Below are 18,669 nucleotides of genomic sequence, written 5' to 3'. Positions count from 1 at the left end.
TAAAGCTGGACCTATACCGGAGCGGAACGGTGATCACAATACCCCGGTTTTAAATTTCGAACAGTTACCCATCTCCCGTCTGCGGAAGGCTTTACAGCCTCGCGATGGCAGCAAGAATGGCAAGCCACGACTAAGAGTAGGTCCTTGTATAGATTTATATAGGACTTGGGGGAGATATTTACTTTCATATTTCATAAAATCAGTGGCGGCTGGTAGGTAAAATTAGTGGGGGTGCTGCTCCAGAAAGTTTTTCCTGGGCCTTTTCAAGGCCATGTTTAAAGTTTTCTGTAAAATAAAAGAAGCGAAAAAAATTGAATCAAATAGAATAGCTGGAAGCAGGATAATAATCTAATTCTACATTTTATCACATTCAAGAATATGGTACACGGTTTTTAAGCACAATTTGCTTAAAAACCGTATTCGGTTTAACCGAATAAATAATAAAATGTCAATACAGATAATTTTTTTAGTATTATTAGATAATAAGTTAATAAAATGTCTGCTTAATGTCTAACGGTGCTTAATTTAAATTTCTATATACACAGAAACAAATACATAATCAGTTTTTACTAATTACTTTCTCTTTTGCCCTTCCAGAGTGTTTTTGGACAGATTTGGCAAAGAGCCCTTGCTTTCCGCTATCTTCTGATCGCTACTGAAAAAACAAGTAAACTGCTTTCATATTCCTTCTACCGACTTAATTAGAAAAGGGAACGAACAAAGAAGTTCAGTACACACGCGGAGTAAAAAAAAAACTACCTTCCACCAGCACGCCATAATCGGCACTGCGAAAGCGACAGTTCTCGCTCGCTCTCTCTCGCAGCCTTGCGTGCAGCTTTTCCGTGCGCATGCGCACAACAGTCAAACAGTACACTGTTGGAACTATGAGGCGCACAGTTCCTAACAAAGATTTTTGTATCTTTTTCATAAACCGGGGGATAGCTACCGATGTTAAGCTTAAGGATTATATATTATTAAAAAAAGAATTAAAGCAAAAAGGACTCATAGTATTAAATGTTATCCATAATATCAAATGAAAATAGGGAATGCTCCAGTTCCACAGTGGCTATACTCGAGCCGCCACTGCATAAAATTCATTTTTTTTTTATTACTTCAAATATCAATTAAGTAATATTTCTGGATTACTATTTACTTCAAATTAAATTTCAATGATTTTATTAAGCTTCCGTATTTTTTACTAACTATGGCATAATTGCCGAGGATTTTAAAACTCAACATTTTCGAATCATATTTTTAACTTATATACTATTTTGTCATATGTAAAATGAACTAACGTACTCCGTCGCGACTTCGCCCACAATATAGATAGATGTAGGCTATTTTAGTCGCAATGCTTTTTAAATAGTAAACTTATTTTTTTAATAATAAAAAATATTTAATCAGCAATATTATATATAGATTTTCATTAAATTCTGATAAAACGGTAAATAAAAATGTTTATAATAAATACTGAAGGAATATGCGATAAACAATGAATTCTTGCCCAAAACTTAAATAAAGAAAAACAAAAAAAGGAAGATAAGAAAATTGAACAATATTTGTTAGACCAATCCGTTTTATGAATGAATTAAAATAGTTCAATATAAAAGTCCAGTAAAGATAAAAAAAAAATAATTACAATCCCAAATTTAGCATCCCCATCGCGGCTTCGCCCGTGCTCTATGGTTACTTGCGCTTCCTGTCACGATCAGAAGGTCATGGCTCGCTTCACTCTCCCTTCCCGTTTTCTCCCGTTTCCCTTTCCTTCTCCTGTTTCTCTTTCCCTTACTTCCCTTTCCTCTTCCCCGTTTTCCCCTTTTCTCTTTTTTCCTTTTCCCCTTCTTCCCTTTTTACCCTCTTCTCTTTTACCTTTTTCAATTTTTCCCCGCTCGTAAATCGGTCCAGTAGTTTTTTAATCTATAGCGGGCACACATATCGGAAACATTGCAATGGAATCGTAAAATATTTAGTATAGCGTATGTTGCTTTTACGTCCAGCAGATAGCGCTGTTAACACGAAATTTACTTTTTTATCGATTTGAAGTGAAAATATCTCCTTAAAGTGAAAATTTCGCAAAATCCTTTGTTATGCACTACTTGTTATGCCTACTTAAAGACACGAAGGTACCCTGAAAATTTCAAGTCTCTATCTATAATAGTTTTGGTTGTACGTTGATTATGAATCAGTGAATCAGTCAAAACATTTTCTTTTATATAAGAAATATTAACAATCTTTTATCGATAAAAATAATCATCCAAATAAAACGAAAGTTATTTTTTCTAGAAGAACGCTCTATGAATAATGTATAGAATTGATATTTATGTAACATTCAAGATTTATTAATCCTCTGCAAACTACCGTTGTATGAGCTACGAAAATACTTTAGTCTTGTATACAAAGAAATAATTTTGGTTACTATACAATTTCGCCAACGTATTATTGTTTCGAAATAGTTAAATAATTAATTCTTTGTGTATTGTTTTTATTTTCATTTGAATAAGTTTTTTGTTGAACGTAAAAAATTAATTTTATTACTTTTTGTTTTTTATAATAGTACTATAATCAGATAATATCTCTTTATGTTTTTGCTGATCAGTTTATTTCTTCATAATTAGAGTACTCTAATAATAGTTTTTACAATGTAACAATAATTAAAAATAGATTATTTTTATCAGTTGCTTGACTGGTGTGATATACGCCTCCATTTTTTCCCCTTTTATACTATTTGTTTAATTTTAATTAAAAATTATATTTCTGATTATTTTCTCTATGTATTTTAATCTTTATCTGCTCCTTAACTTGTAGATTTCCTTTCGTTACTAAATTAACTAATCCTTAGATTTTAGCTACTAAGCATCTTAATTGTTCTTCTAATATACATATATATATATATATATATACGCGCGTGTGTGCGTGTGTTTGTATGTATATAAAAAAAGTGTAATTCCTAAACATGTCTTAAATTCTGGTTAATTACATTTCACCACAAAGATTCAATTCCATTGAGCTAAGTAACTTTTACAAAAAGTATCTTTACAATATTATTGTTTTTTGGCTGTTTTACTGTTTAAGTCAGTGATTCCCAAACTGTGCACCGCGGCCTCTTCAAAGGAGTGCCGCGAAATATTGTAAAAGCTTCATTCTTAATTGAATCAAGACATTTATAATTATTAATTTAATGTTAATAAAGTAAAAACGTAATAAAGATACACGAGTTTTATTTATTTTTATCTCTTACGAGTAGTCATGCTTTGTTTTCTTAGGGTAGGGCGCCATGGAAAATTTTTAATTGAAAAAGGACGCCGCGACTCGGAAAAGTTTGGGTACCACTGGTTTAAACTATTTAAAGAGGACGATATACTAGTGAGCCTGTATGTTATTGTTATAATTTTTCTAGAGGAAGTTTTAGTAAACCTAAAATAAAACGAAAAAGAAATTAAAGATTTTTCATTAATTTAGAGATTTTTTCCAGTCATAATTATTTAGAGTGGATTTTTATAGCTTAAGTATAAATAAGATACTGTATATACCTGTATTACCTAGTAATTCAAATACCAAAAATATTTTTCCCTGAAACCCAAAGAAATTTATTTTGGAAATTAAAAGTTAGAAAAAGGTAATGATGAAATATAATACTTCTGTATTTAAGGTAAGTCTTAATACATATAGTTACTTAATAAAGTAGAGCAATGACTTCTTAAGCATGAAATGTGATGTTAGGGAGCCTTCAGATATACTTTTTCGATTATCTTCTTTCCTTCCTGGTGGCTGATTTATAAAACACAAGCTGAAGTGCTTACCGGATAAATTCTGGCCTTCTTAAGAGCTACTCTTAATAAGGCGTAATAAACTTGACATAATTTAATTTGTAACTTTTCTAAAATTTTTCATCCAAAATACTTTTTACCCAAAAAGGAACTTTTTTAGGTAATAAATACCTTGAGAAAAGTAATTCAACTCGTATATTTATAAAAACAATAATAATAAGAAAATTATTATTGAAATAATGGGTTAATTAAAAGAACTCTGTGAACAATATTATATTACTTTATTGTTGAATAGATTACAGTACTGTGCGATGGGACAACCTAAATAACATACATAAATTGGTGCGACCTGGTTCCCATATTTAACATAATTTCGAAGCATCAATGAGATTCCACGGAACTGACGACTGATTATAAGCGATACAGTGAATAATTAACCGTTTTTATTAAACAGACTGTACTGTACTGTTTTCTTAAACATAGACTACTTACCAACTATTTTTATGCATTCACGTTCCTTTATAAAAACGAAACACCGGAAGGGATTCTATGTCTTACTAAGAAATAGTTTATATTTCCTTCGTTTAACTTTCACTAAAATATTATAAATTGTGTTCATAAAATAATTATAAATAAAATAATTAGGCTTCCTTGATGAGATAAAGTGATTAAAATTGTGGTTGCTTTTATTTTTGTATGCGTGTATGTTTTTATAGCCTACATACTAATTTAAAACCAATTATCATAGGCCTCATTTTTAAATTTACTCTACATATCATTTAATCAAGAATAACTCTTAAAATAATTATCATTAATTAATTATCATTAACTAATAAAAATAATTTTGCATTTCATTAAAAAGATTATTTAGCTTTAAATTTATAAAATAAGATTCTTTATTATTAGCTAGGCTGAATTTGAGATTATCTGTCTGGTTTCCTGCCTGGAGTATTCTGTAATTCAGTATTAATCTATCAAGTTAAGGAGAATAATTATAAATAAGTAGTAAGGCCAGATATTCTCTAAGGATTGGTGTGTTAAGCAATATAAAAAGTTGGTAAGCAGAAAATGTATACCGGAAGAGTAAACAGTTGGATATGATCACAAATGGATCCATCTGTAAATCTTTCTCAACAATACAAGACGAGTTAAGGAATACGCCAGTGCTGGTACTGATCTATCGTGGCTCGAGATGACGACCATTTGCCAAGAACTGTCTTTGTGATAGAAGAGGCCAAAAAAACCGTTATAGTCCTCCGACAACCAGAAGTAGACGCATAGAAAAAGTATGGCAACAATGGAAATAAATTCTGAAGTTACTAAAAATAAGATAGAATGGCGTAAAACACTAAAAGGGCTGAGCACAAATGAAATTGAATAAGACTATGGCAAAAAATCTCTTTCGGCACGCCGGAAGTAGATTTAGGCAATGTTTAGAGGACTAACGACCACTTTAAACGATTCGATACTGTGCTTATTAAGGCAAGTATAATTTTACTTAATAAGAAAGTTATAGCGATATTTTGTTTTTTTAGAAAAATCCCCCTATTCCACACCAATGGTCCGATTTTGGCCGTTAACGAACTTGACTGAGACTTTGGGGTGAGTTATTTTTAAGGAACAATTTAAAAGTTATTGGCACAAAATTACGGCAGTTATCGTGTCCTCAAGAAGTGAATATATATATATATATATATATATATATATATATATATATATATATATATATATATATACATACAAATGTACATATAAACATTTGAGCTGACGGCGGTTTTGAGGGTCTGGGGGATTAGAAACGAGAAGATATGTCGAAATTTTCCGGAAGTCGAGTGATGGAATCCATTACAATAGGTAGCTTTTTTATGAAATCTACCTATGCCTTATGTGAATACCACATGACTTCCTTGTACGCCTATTAAATTACATAAACATATTTTTTTTAAAGAAAAATACATAAAATTTTATTTTTTTAATAACTTCTGATATTTTTTCATATTCCTTTTTTATTTTTATTGAATTATTATTTATCATAATATATTTTTCCAATCAGAGGATAATAATTATTAATAAATCAATATATTTAAATTAAAATAAAAAAAGTTAAAAAATGGAGATGAAGTCGGATTCTCGCCGATGTGTCTCCCCCTTGTAAGATCCAAATATTCTCTGGAACAAATGAAAATAAGTACAAATTATGATGTATCATTGGAAAGCTCTCGATGAGGGCTTATTATTTCAGTTATGAAAAAGTCGAAAATCCAAATATTTGTGATTTTGGGGTTTTTTAGGCACTTTTGGTTCAGTTGTTGCAATCAAAAATTGAGGTTCACTAGATGTTAAAACAATCCAAAATTTCAACATCTGAGATACACGCAAACATACATACATATGTACGTACAGACGTTACGCCAAAACGTCAAAATTAGTCAAAGTAGATTCAGGAATGGTCAAAATGGATATTTCCGTTGAAATGTGAAAACCGATATTTTTCGCGACCACAACACTTCCTTTACTTCGTACAAGGAAGTAAAACGAATAAAAAAATAGTTATGATGCAACTGTAAGTCACACTTTTTTGTTAATGTGGTCTCATTATAAATAAATAAAAATTACAAAGAAAGATTATAATTTAAAAATAATATTGTATCTATTATATTTAATTTTAGGATCGTTTTTTACAAATAAAAATGTGCTTATTTATTTTACAATACAAAAACACATATTATATTTATTTCCTATGTGGATAATAAATTAAAAATAAATCCGCTTTACTAACTGCCTAATGCCGATAATTTCTAATTTTCAATCATTTTTCATATGTGTTTAGTATTAACAAAGAAAATTAGTATTCATGTTAACTCACGTTTTTTTCTTCTTACCCTTTTCTTTTCCTTTCTGTTTATTCTCCTGGAATTACCATTCAGGTATTACTTCAGAGGATGAATGAGGATGATATGTATGAGTGTAAGTGAAGTGTAGTCGTGTACAGTCTCAGGTCGGCCATTTCTGAGATGTGTGGTTAATTGAAACCCAACTACCAAAGAACACCGGTATCCGCGAATCCACGATCTAATATTCAAATCCGTATAAAACTCTCGACTTCCAAATAAGCTGATTTGGGAAAACGCGATCAGCACTAGATCAACCCGGTGGGTTATGTTCTTTTTACCCTGGAAAACATAAAAAAAAATTAAAACACAACAGATTACATATCTTTATGATGTTCTTGCAATTTATATAACTACTTAAGGTATTCATATAAAATGAAAAAGGTTCATTCATCACAATTTAAGATACTGATAGGTACAGTGTAAGTGTATCATACAGTATTTGTTTTACACCAAGACGTTTCCGTTTGAAATTACTCAGTAACTTCTCATATCCTGCAGTAGAGTTTAACATTACCCATTTTTAATTGTCTAAAATATACGTCGAACTCAAATAGCTATTGTATTAAAAATGAAATTTAAAAAAACATGTTTATAAAATTCAATTTTTGACTTTGTGATATTTTAACGTTATTACATTAATAAATATTATTAGCCGCGTCACTGTTAATAGTAAATTTATAATAAAAAGGTCAATATTTTAGAAATTCCAGTAAAAACTGATGTAAAAATAACTCTGGCAACAATGTATTTGGGAATTATGACAAATTTACTGGAAAATATACAATTCACTGCACACCAATTGTTTGTCAGATGTTTTAAACTAACGGACATCGCCGTCAATTAAATTTCTGTTTCACTGAAGCTGAATTCATACTAGCAGTAAAGATAATATAACATTAGGTTGTGTGTTGGTTAGCTGCTCTTTCTTCTTTAAAAGTAAAGTTGATGTTTTTTCCTTTGTATTGTTTTTAATTTTCTCTTTGTACGTATGATATAAATATATAGCATAAGAAGACTAGACAAATTTAGACGCTGTTTAAAAATTTGTTTTTTTCTTTCCCCATATAAGTAAAATCAAATTTAAACTAAACTTGATGAATGGTAAGATGTCCCTCCTAACATGATGGAAAAATCATGGAAAATTTTGGACCAAATTGTATTTTTATAAACCCCAATTTTATTCTACAGCTATTTCATTTATTAAGAATATTACTCAGAATAACAGAGTCAACGGGTCAATCATAAACAGTTCTTCCCCTATTATGCTTTCCGAGGATGTATTGCCTCTACAGGTCCTGATATCCTCATCGTCGACCAAGCTGGATTACATCTACACTAATCTAATTGAAAATGCAGAAGTAAGGGATCAAGATTAAGGATAAGGGATGAATGTTAAGGACTATCTACCCTCAAAGGAACCTTAATACAAAATAAATAATCCCGCTTAGAATAAAAGTACAAGGGAGCTAGATTATATTCCGAAAACAATTCCTCTGGAGTACGGGGAATTTTTAACCGATGAAAGTACTAAATATTACTGATCATGATTTTATGTTGACAAGCTTAACTAAGTGCTGCAACAGAAAATTAATTCCTTCAGAAATTAAAAGAGCCAGGTAGAACAGATATAGAGTTCTTAAAGGAGCTTTTGCCTTTAATATTATTCACTTTACGTCTTACTTCCTTTTACGAAATAAAGGAAGTATTGTGATTGCGAAAATTTTCAGTTTTCAGATTTCAACGGAAATATCCGTTTTGACTATCCCTGAATTCATTTTGATTATTTTCGGCGTGACGTCTGTACGTACGTATATATCTCACATAACTCAAAAACAATTAGCCGTAGGATGTTAAAATTTGGCATTTAGAACTGTCGTAACATCTAGTTGTGCACCTCCTCTTTTGATTGCAATCAACTGTACCAAAAGTGTCCAAAAAAGCCCAAAATCTAAAACATTTGGATTTTGGACTTTTTCTTAACTGAAGTAATAAGTTCTCATTGAGAGCTTTTTAATAATATATCATAAGTAGTACTTATTTTCATTGGTTCCAGAGTTATAGCCAAATAAAAATGTAATTAATAAAATATTTGGGTCTTACAAGGCACATCGGTTCGAATCCTACTTCATCTTCTTTTTTTTAACTTTTTTTTAATTTAAATATATTGATTTATTAATAATTATTAATCTCCGATTGTAAAAAAATGTTTACAATAAATAATAATTCAATAATAAAAATAATGAAAAGATATCAGGGATATCAAGATATCACATTTTAAAAATGTGTATAACTAATTTAATAGGCGTACAAGGAAGTCATTTAGTGTCTACATCAGATTTTTTCAAAAGAGATGCGGTACAAACCTCGTGAAGGGTATATTTCCAGTCTGTCACCGCGTCCTCTTACATTCCTAACTCATCCACGCCAAATTTCGTAGTTGTATATACTCTTTGGACCAGCAGTAAACGAATAAAATAACAGTTTCTAAAGTAATATAATTATTCTGTAATCATAAACCTACTGTTACAATACGTTACATGGCATCCTTCGCCAATGATTATTTTTATCCGACAGATGTAATCATAAATTTTCATTGTTAGGCAAATTATCTAAAACTCCTTTCAACCGGTAAAGAAATTTGATTGTTATGTGATTAAAATCAATTCTACGTGTTAACTGGAACAGCAAAATGTTACATTAAAAATAAAACTAATACTAAATGCTAGTTGTACTTCAATGTAGTCGACAATATCAAGACTTGTTGAAACAGGCTATTCATTAGTGATTAGCTGGCAGCGTAGTTAGACGTAAACATTATTCAAACAATATGACATATTTGCAACTACGCAAATACGTCATAGTGATGTCATCATAATATAATAAAAAAAAGTAAATTATAAGTTGATTTTAAATTACTACAAAAGATAATAAATTAAGTCCAATTGTAATAAATTAATTACAGTTCAATAACTCTTGGTCGGACGACTAATGCAAAAGACGCAGAAAATCTTATTTTGATTGTCAAAAATTTGTATTTCTAACCAAAACATTCATTAATTGTATAAACTATAGAGTAATGAATTTACTTAATTACATTAAAAAAGAAAAAGTCTGTGTAAATTTTTGAATTTATCGCCGCTGAAGGCTCGGTCAATCAAAAAAAAAATACGGATTAAGGAATTGGTATAGTGTCTATAATTTCATTAAGTGTGAATAGTTAGCTACCGTAGGTAATCCGTTTGATATTTTAAGGTCAAGATTGTAATAAATTTAACTGAAATATAAATTTCTGTTAGCACTTCTTATTCTCATGATGTTGCCCTTGAAAGAATTACCAATTGTAGTGGAATGTAATGTACGAGTTTGCCGCAAGAGAGCGCCGTGCTGGTGAAAGAATGAACGAGCCCGCGCTGGCATGTCGACAGCAGTCAGTACCATCCTGCCTATGAGACGGTCGTCGTGACAACTTGAGTGTTGTGTCGATATTATGTGTTAGTGCGATTACAGGTAGTGGTGCGTTTTTGGATATGGATTGATTTGAAACAGGTACTGTTAACATTATATATTTCTTTAATTAAAAATATATTCTTGACAAAAGTTTCTGTTAGCTATTATTTATAATAAGATTAAATAAAAATAAACATATCTGACGGCCTATTTATTAACAGTAGTTAGGTTATGCGGCGTGCTACATTTTGGTCAACATCCGTGTCATGACTATCATTAGTTATGTCTAACTCACTCACTCTGTTTAACGTAAACAAAATCGATTATCTTAATACAATATGTTATTCCAGAACGAAAAATTAATATTTGAAATAATGAAAATTTCATAAATTCTTTTTTTCGATAACCTGCAGTTCTTAACATTAGTATATTATTAAAAGTAAAACTTCAGTTTATAAACAGCAATACAACCGCTTTAAAACTTACTTTTATAAAGATTATACGTCTAAACTGCTTTAAAGCAGTTCTTTATTATTTTATATGTTTACTGCTTTCAATGCAAGTCAAGTATTTAGAGATTGCATTTCAGCAGCCGAATATAATTTTCTATAAAAACCTAACATGTACTTACTGCTCATTATTTTCCCTGCTTTCATATTTAGCGCTTTCGCAGAGATGTCTACTTCATCAGAACGTATGAAATTTTCATGATAGATTGAATGTATAACTTAAAAAAAATAATAGGTGGTTACCATCTTTGTTACCGTAATAAAAACAGGAGAAATAGTACATATAATGTAAATTATCAAATTAGATTTTAAAAATTCATTCAAATTTTAATATCAGTAACAGTTATATTATCTGCCATAGATTATAATAGCAGCAGAGTTATTCAGTGATAATATTATTAATCTGATGAAGCAGATAACACTGAGAAAGATATCACGAGACGAAAGAGAAAAGAATAAGCAGAAAGTTTATGATTTATGTATTTTTTAAGCATAAAATATATATATAACTTTTTCATTTCTTTTTAATTAAAAAATATCTACGGTACACTAAGTTTCGAATTTATTATGAATTTAATACATTATAATATTCTTTTTATGTATTATATAGTTTTCATTTTTGGAGTTTGAACTTGATCCTTTTTTTAAAGCAATTTTAACACTGAATCCTTTAATATCTTCCATCACCAATAACAAAAGAATATTTTTTGGTTATTACTGGCCTTCGTGGCGCGACTGGTAGCGTCTCTGCATTTTATCAGGAGGTACTGGGTTTTAGTCTCAGTCAGGCACGGCATTTTTCATACGCTACATTTTCATATCCCATGCATAAACTTCAAGCTTATGTCGCGATATCATCAAGAAAAAAAAAGGCATTTTAATCTGAAATTTATGAAGTGTCTTAAATAAACTTCCTTTTCTTGTTTTTCAATATTTTACTGACATAAAATGCGTCTTGTTAAAAAAAAATCATAAATCTATATTTGATGTTAATAGACTTCAACAGTTCCTGTTTTTGTAGGTGACATCAACTCTCATCATTAGCTGTTAATAAATACCAATAACGTTATTTAAAGTCGTAATTTACAGAAATCGATTTATTAATGAAGACCAGCCTTATATATTAGATTTATATCTATAGTATTTAATTTACTCCTCTAGTTTTTCCAATTATTTAGAAACCATCTAATAGTAATAAAATGCTGTTCATATCTTAAAGTATTTATGATGATAATAATCTTTTTGGTACTTACGTATTAACGCCACCGCAGCTACAGCTTTATTTAAAAACAAAGTAGTCAATCGGATTTCGGTGGAAAATGGGCCGATAATGAGTGTAACATAGATTCAAAACAGTCTCTTTATTAATTTTAATAAATAATATTTATTTATTTTATAAATATAAATTAACTAAACTTAACCTACGCTCGCTTCGCTCGCTAACCCCTCCTAATTAACAGGAATGTTTTGATTATTTAAATAATAAATAATTGCAATAATTAATGAATTTATTAAATAAATACTCAAAAAAATACGGTGTTAATTAGTCAAGGTTGGCGAGCGAAGCGAGTGTAGGTTAAGTTTGGTTAAATTATATTTATAAAATAAATAAATATAAATAACCATTTATTAAAATGAATAAAGAGACTGTTCATTTTCCACCGAAATCCGATTAACTACTTTGTTTTTAAATAAAGCTATAGCTGCGGTGGCGTTAGTACGTAAGTACCATCTTTTTTATAGATCTATTCTTTACAGACAGATCTTTGCATATTTATTGTAAAAAATTAAATAAATTTCTTTGAAGTTTCCATAAGACGTTTTTGTGAAATATTTTTTCTTCTACATTTCATTACCGTTTTTACTTCTTTGTACGAAGTAAAGGAAGTATTGTGATCGCGAAAAATTTCGGTTTTCATATTTTAACGGAAATATCCATTTCGACCATCCCTGAATTCATTTTGACTAGTTTCGGCGTGACGTCTGTACGTGCGTATGTACGTATATATCTCGCATAAATCAAAAACGATTAGCCGTATCTTGATTTTTTGGATTTAGGACTGTTGTAACATCTAATTGTGTACCTTCGCTCTGGATTGCAATCGACTAGACCACAAGTGTACAAAAAAGCCCAAAATCCAAAAAAAATCTGGATTTTGAACTTTTTCTTAACTGCATCAATAAGCACTTATTGAGAGATTTTCAACGATATAACATAAGTGATACTTATTTTCATTGGTTCCAGAGTTATAGCCAAGTAAAATTGTAATTAATGAAATATTTTGTTTCTTACAAAGGGAAGGCACTTCGTTTCGAATCCTTCTTCATCTCCTTTCTTTTTTTTTTAACTTATCATTTTTAATTTAAATATATTGATTTATTAATAATTAGTTATTAACCTCCGATTGTAAAAAAAAATTGTAATAAATAATAATTCAATAACTATTAAAAAAAAAAATTTCAAAAAACATCAGAATTCATTAATAAAATAAAATTTTATGTACTTTTCATTATAAAAAAATGTGTATATGTAATTTAATAGGCGTACAAAAAGTCATGTGGTGTCCACATCAGATTTCTTTTGTTATTTCACTTATTTTTAATTCTTATATATTATTTGTACTTCTTTCAATAGAGTTGAATAAAAATTTATAAACTTTAAAATTAAAAGTAACACTTCAACTAAATATATTTTGAGAATTATGAAAGGTAGAAATAATTATGTTTTTTCCACCTAAAATTGAGATTGATTTATAGCATGGTAAAATTAATAAAATATTATTTTAAGACAAGTTTTTAAAAATTATTAATCTGCTTTGAAAGCCATAAGTTGTCCTTGCTTTTACACATAACATATAAAAATTTTACATTTATATATAATAACGTGATCATATTTAAATTTTGCTTTCACTTTAATACGTCTTTGGTACTTCTAAAAAATACATTTTTAGCATTATATTTTATTTAAAATAAAATACAATTTGACTGAATTAATGGCTATTGAGATTAATCACTAAAAATCTGAAGTGACCACTATTTTGGAAATAGTAATAAGTACAAACAAAATTTACCTTTTTAATTGTTGTATTGTTATTTACGATTTTATTCACGTGAATAAATATCTGATTAATATGTGTATTAAATTTTAATTAAATATTTAAACCCGTTTTTGAGTTATGGATGTTTGGAAAAATAAAAAAAATAACTTTTTGGAAGATTTTGAATTTTTGCAAGAATTTTTTCCTTTTTTAACAATTTTTTAAGTTTTTATTCTTGTTAATTTTTGTAAAAAAACAAATATACCTGAAAATACATGATAAAATTAATGCAGTAAATTCCATATATAAAAATAATTTTTTAAATCCTGTACGTATATACACATATTTTGAAACGCTTCGTTTACGTTCATCTTCCTATTTTTCAGTTTAATCTAATTTATATCTTAAGAACAGACTGAAATATTTTGATCAACTGTAGTATATATATATATATATATATATATACACAAGTTAGAAAATTATCCAAATTAATAGAAAATTTTCTAATGCAATTCATTAGGTCAACAAACAAACAAAAAAAAAAAAAAAATTGTGGTTTGTCTTCATAAAGTCCTACATCTTGGAGAAAAGTCGAGGTTTTCTGCTTTTGTTTTTTTTTTGTTTGTTTGGTAATTGACCTAATTGCATTAAAATTTTGTATTAATTTGGATAATTTTCTAACTTATTTAGTTTTTAAAAGCTTTTATTTAACTGGCTTTAGGAATAATGAAATGTTGGAACTGTTTTTTGATCTACCGTATGGAAATCAATGAAATTTGGTACACATATGTAACATCGATGACAATACAGCACTACGGTGTCGGAATTTGATATGACCACACGCTACCCCTACGCATTTCATGCATTTAGTTGAAAATTTTCATTTCTCATGAACTATCGTATGAAAATGGTTGAAATTAGGTACATGTATGTAGTAACTTCGATGTGTAAAAATAAATATTTTTATTTTTTTAAAAGCTTTTATTTTTAGTCTAAAAAAAAATTAAAACAAATTGAGAATTTTAAACAAAAAAATATAATATATTAACAAATATAAAAATGCACTGAAAAGTAAAGAATAAATTATATAAATATCTAATAAATAACCAACAAATAAAAAATAAATAAATGTAATAATTGTTAAATTTTAAAATTAAAAGTAATGAAAATATTTAGTTAAATAAAAGCGTGGCGCAGTTTTTATAACAATGTTTTCAAATACGTTTTTATAGACATTTGCTGTATTTTAAAATATTTTTTTTGTTTAATGAGGTTGTTTATTATATGTATATACTTTATTTATCTGTAATAAAATAACTCAAATTTTTATTCTTTGATGGTACTAATTTGCACCGAGATGACCTTTAAGGGTTAATAAGATTAACAATAAAAATTAAATTTAGAAATCTTGCACAAAGTTATTATATTTTGACAGTAATATGAAAAATTATTAATTATTATCATTATTATAATTCTAATCGTAATTATGAATTCATTACATAAAAATTAATAATTAGTTAAAATGAAACTTTTAGCGGAAACAGTGCGTTCTATTTGGCTTAGATTACAAGCAGAATTCGAAGATGAACTTCAACTATGTGAGAACACGTACAAAGAAAGGGAGTGAGTGCATTTTCCCAGATTGTTACTTGTAGCTAGTCAGGCTCAACTGGAGAGGTTCCAGCAGACCACTCCGCCTCCTCGCGTCGTTATTGAAAATGAAAATGAAGATTAATTGGAAAAATAAATGTTGTGTTGTTTTAAATAAATTATAAAAACTGCGCCACGGTTTTATTTAACAAAATATTATCATTACTGTTAATTTTAAAATTTATATAATTTATTTTTTACTTTTCAGTGCATTTTTTTATATTTGTTAATATATTATATTTTTTTGTTTAAAATTCTCAATTTGATTTAATTCTTATTTTTTACTTTTTAGAAGGTTTTTCTAATTTGTTTCCTTTTTTTATTAATGTTAATATTAATATTAGTTAAATAAAAGCTTTTTTAAAAAATAATTTTTATATGTAATCAAATATATTTTTGTAATATTTTTTATATTTTTGTTTAACCAAAGAATAGAGTTTAGTTATTATTTTATATATATATATATATATACGATATTAATTTCTCAAGCATGGTACCGCTGGAATGGTAAGTGAATAAATTAACAATTAATGTAATCCACCTTGCCAGCACGTTGATATGTAATCTAGATCTTTCGGCTTACTTGGAAGCCATAATTAAAAGCTAATATTAATACATTTAAAATCAAAAGTTTAAAATCATAGTTAAAATTTAAAAATAGTCATGAATGTCCCGGTCCTACTAATATACTAGTATACTCATACATAAAATTTTTACTATAATTTTTTAAACTTTTGACTATAAATGTATTAATTTTAACTCCTGATGATGGCATCCAAGTAAGCCGAAAGATCTAGATCACATATCAATGTGCTGGTAAGGTGGATTATATTAATTGTTAATTTATTGTAGTATATACGTTCAAATCAACATTCTCCGTGAAAAAAGTAAAAAATTATAAAATGATAAATATTAAAATTTTGAGATTTGTAATTAGAAAATGACAACCTTGTTACTTTTTTAAACATTTTAATATCTCGGTATTTCTATTAAAAATCTGATGTAGACACCAATGACTTCTTTGTACTTCTATTAAATTACATATACACATTTTTTTAGAATGAAAAATACACAAAAATTTTATTTCATTTATTACTTCTGATATTTTTATTATTTTATTTTTTTTTAATTGTTATTGAATTATCAATATATTTAAATTAAAAAAGAAAAGTTGAAAAAAGAAAGGAAGTGAAGTAGGATTCGAACCTAAATGCCTTCCCATTGTAAGAAACAAAATATTTCATTAATTACAATTTTACTTGGCTATAACACTGGAACCAATAAAAATAAGTATAACTTATGATATATCGTTGAATTTTCTAATTAAGGGCTTGTTAATGCAGTTAAGAAGAAGTCCAAAATCCAAATTTGTTTTGGATTTTGGGCTACTTTGTTCACTTATTATCCAGTCATTGCAATCAAAAGAGGAAGTACATAACTAGATGTTACAACAATCCTAAACCCAAAATTTCAACATCCTACGGCTAATTGATTTGGAGTTATGCGAGATACGTACCTACGTACAGATGTCACGCCGAAACTAGTCAAAATGGATTCAGAAATGGTCGAAATGGATATTAGTGTTGAAATCTGAAAACCGAACTTTTTCGCGTTCACAATACTTCCTTTACTATGTACAAGGAAGTAATATTTTTGAGCATAGTGACATTTACAAATGATGTGAAATGAACTTTTTTCTTGAAATACGATTTAAAATAATCGATTATAATCAGATATCTTTGAAGCGAGTAAAGTTATAAATTTTTACAACTAAAAATATTTCAGTCGAGGATTAATTTATACTGCTTATCTTTTTCACTACGATGAAAAAATGTACATGAAATAAGTTTGATATTTATATTAATTTCCTGATAACAATTTATAAATAGATAATGAAATATAGTTTAATTACAGTTTATATCATTTTTATCAACCAATTAAAAAAAAACAAAAAACAATATTGTTTTAATGGAACTTATGTGAATTATTTTTACCCACGACAGAACGGGTACAGTACATGCGTTTCGGGTAAGAGGTCATGTGTGTGTGTGTGTTTATGTCTGTTACTATATTCCTCAAAATTACTAAACCGATATCGATGCGGTTTTTTGAATTACATAAGAATCCCTTCAAAGCTGGTGTTTAGACACATTTTACCGTTGTAGGCCACCAGGGGCTGCTGCAGTGATATGTTTCTTCAAAACTTGCGAGTTTTTTTAAATTTTATAATTTTAATCACCTGTTGGGTACGTTTAATCAAATGCGCCAACTTCGTTGACTTTTTTATTATTTGTTTTATGAAGGAGAATCATGTAGTTTTTTTGCAGAAAATATCAGTTGAGGTTTTTTATAAACAAAAATTACATGATCACGTATAAATTTTGATGTTGAAGATAATTTTTACATTTCATCTTAATTGCTTAATAATTATTCATTATATATATATTTAACCTGATTTATCCCGTTATATAACCTGATCTCATTCTGATATTAAAAGTAGTTTTACACAAAAATTAAAAAAAATTGACTTCCTTAAAGTAAGAGTTAATATACATTTTGGATTGACATATATGTCAACTCTTATATGCTTACTCTTGATGAAAAAACTTTTGTATTGTGTCCTCGCACTTTTTGACTTATTTTCAACAAGACATTTGAACTAGTAATGTACGTATGTTATGTTTGTATCTTCTGGACTTTTTATGTAGTAAAATAATGGTTTTTACTTCCTTGTACATTCCGGTTTTCAGATTTCAACGAAAATATCCAATTTTGACTATTCGTGAATCCATTTTGATTAGATTCTACGTGATATCTGTACCTATGTACGTATGTATCTCGCATAACTCAAAAACAATTAGCAACAGGATGTTGAAAGTTTGGATTTAGAACATCTATTTGTACACCTCCTCTTTTGATTGATCTACTGAACCAAAAGTTTCCCCAAAACCCCAAAAATTGGATTTTTAACTTCAGTAATAAGCACTCAATGAATGCTTTTAAACGTTCTATCATAACGGTTACTTATTTTCATTGGCCCAGAGTTATAGCAAAAAAATTTGCTATAACTCTTGCTAGGAGAAGTCACATCGGTTCGAATCCGACTTCTCTCCTTTTATTTTTAACTTTTTTTTATTTTATATATATATTGATTAATTATTAATAATTATTAACCTCTGGTTGTAAAAAAATGTTTTACGATAAATAATAATTTTAAAAAAATAGAAAAAATATCAGAAGTTATTAATGAAATAAAATTTTATGTACTATTCATTTTAAAATAAAAATGTGTATATTAATTTAATAGGCGTACAAGGATGTCGTGTGGTGTCTACATCAGATTTTTATTTTTCGTATGAGCATC

General features: G+C 28.2%; 1 protein-coding gene across 1 annotated transcript in view; it reads left to right on the top strand.

The window, feature by feature from the left end:
• Positions 1–10,056: 10,056 nt before the first annotated feature.
• The window catches only part of LOC142322025 (uncharacterized), a 349,309-nt gene continuing 340,696 nt past the window's right edge, over positions 10,057–18,669 (top strand). The window contains exon 1 of the mRNA XM_075360626.1: positions 10,057–10,207. The gene's annotated coding sequence lies outside the window, so the exon portion shown is untranslated. The remainder of the gene's footprint in view (positions 10,208–18,669) is intronic.

This window comes from Lycorma delicatula, chromosome 1 (assembly GCF_047948215.1).
Source record: "Lycorma delicatula isolate Av1 chromosome 1, ASM4794821v1, whole genome shotgun sequence".
Classification (NCBI taxonomy): Eukaryota; Metazoa; Arthropoda; class Insecta; order Hemiptera; family Fulgoridae; genus Lycorma; species Lycorma delicatula.
Note: the sequence above shows the minus strand (reverse complement) of the source record. Positions and strands in the feature narration are given on the sequence as shown.